This window comes from Myodes glareolus, chromosome 13 (genome assembly GCF_982192425.1).
Source record: "Myodes glareolus chromosome 13, mMyoGla1.1, whole genome shotgun sequence".
Taxonomy (NCBI): domain Eukaryota; kingdom Metazoa; phylum Chordata; class Mammalia; order Rodentia; family Cricetidae; genus Myodes; species Myodes glareolus.
The window spans coordinates 8,532,569-8,534,289 of NC_142038.1; the positions used below are offsets into that span (position 1 = coordinate 8,532,569).

Here is a 1,721-nt window from a genome sequence, read left to right on the forward strand (position 1 = left end):
TGTTTTCCAAGAGCCACTTCCCTTGAAAGTCCCATGCTGTGTGACGCAACCTATCAGGACACACTGTGCCTTGGGCAAGTGGAAAAGTCTAGAAAGCCCGTGTTGTATCTCAGAGCACAGCTATCCTGAGGCTGGTCCATCAAGTGACAACACCTGAGACATAGCCTGCTTGTGTTTGTAGACTCTTACCCTACGGAGCTCTCTCCTCTCTCTGAAACTCAAGCCAGAAGTAGCTCTTCCTCTAGATTGATTTCCTTCCAGCAACAGGAACCTCCTCCAGATCCTCCGTCCTCCTCCAACCCTTTCCTCATGAGAGGACTCTGAGCACTCATGGCCTCAGAGCCTAGGACCATGTCTTAGGAATGAGATCAAAAAGAAAGAGAGAGCTTCTTCTTCTTCTGGAAGACACCAATGGCGGATGACGCCGGTGCAGCAGGAGGGCCCGGAGGCCCCGGGGGCCCAGGATTAGGAGGCCGTGGCGGCTTCCGCGGAGGATTCGGTAGCGGTCTGAGGGGCCGCGGCCGTGGTCGAGGCCGTGGCCGTGGCCGAGGCCGCGGGGCTCGCAGAGGTAAAGCTGAAGACAAGGAGTGGATTCCCGTCACCAAGCTGGGCCGCCTGGTTAAGGACATGAAAATCAAGTCCCTGGAGGAGATCTACCTGTTCTCCCTGCCCATTAAGGAGTCCGAGATCATTGACTTTTTCCTGGGAGCATCCCTAAAGGATGAGGTTCTGAAGATCATGCCCGTGCAGAAGCAGACTAGGGCAGGCCAGCGGACCAGGTTCAAGGCTTTCGTCGCTATTGGGGACTACAATGGTCACGTAGGTCTCGGTGTTAAATGCTCCAAGGAGGTAGCCACTGCCATCCGAGGGGCCATCATCTTGGCCAAGCTTTCCATTGTCCCTGTGCGGAGAGGCTACTGGGGGAACAAGATTGGCAAGCCCCACACTGTGCCTTGCAAAGTGACAGGCCGTTGTGGTTCTGTGCTGGTGCGTCTCATTCCTGCCCCCAGAGGCACTGGCATAGTCTCTGCTCCTGTGCCCAAGAAGCTACTGATGATGGCTGGCATTGATGACTGCTACACATCAGCCAGGGGCTGCACTGCCACCCTGGGCAACTTTGCCAAGGCCACCTTTGATGCCATCTCTAAGACCTACAGCTACCTGACCCCCGACCTCTGGAAAGAGACTGTGTTCACCAAGTCTCCTTATCAGGAATTCACTGACCACCTAGTGAAAACCCACACCAGAGTCTCTGTTCAGAGGACCCAGGCTCCAGCTGTGGCCACCACATAAGGGTTTTTATACAAGAAAAATAAAAGTGAATCAAGTCTGTTAAAAAAAAAAAGAAAGAAAGAGAGAAAACAAAGGCAGAAGAGAAGATGGGGAGGGGAAGAAATCAGTGTCTCTTTGAATCTTTGCAGTCCAGTTCCAGACAGAGAAGGAAGATGAGAGGAAATGTCCACTCTTGACAAGAAAGCACCCTAGACACTCTGACACTCTGAGAGCCCTCACCCAGCAGGAAATGCAAACTCTAGCTTAGGACTCTGTTTTCCATGTCAACATCAGGCTGGAAGGAACAGTGGTGTCTTCAAAACTCCCAACCAAGAATAGCCTTATGACCTGAGTGTCAAGGAGGGGGATGGAAAAATACATGAAAGGACAAGGTGCCCAAGAGAACACACTCTCCTGAAACACTTGGAAGGCTACAGGACCCAGCCTGT

The 1,721-nt window shown here is 52.6% G+C and overlaps 1 pseudogene; it reads left to right on the forward strand.

Annotated features, from left to right (window-relative positions):
- The first annotated feature begins 390 nt into the window (after positions 1-390).
- LOC148119945 (small ribosomal subunit protein uS5 pseudogene) lies at positions 391-1,324 on the forward strand (annotated as a pseudogene).
- The last annotated feature ends 397 nt before the right edge of the window (positions 1,325-1,721 follow it).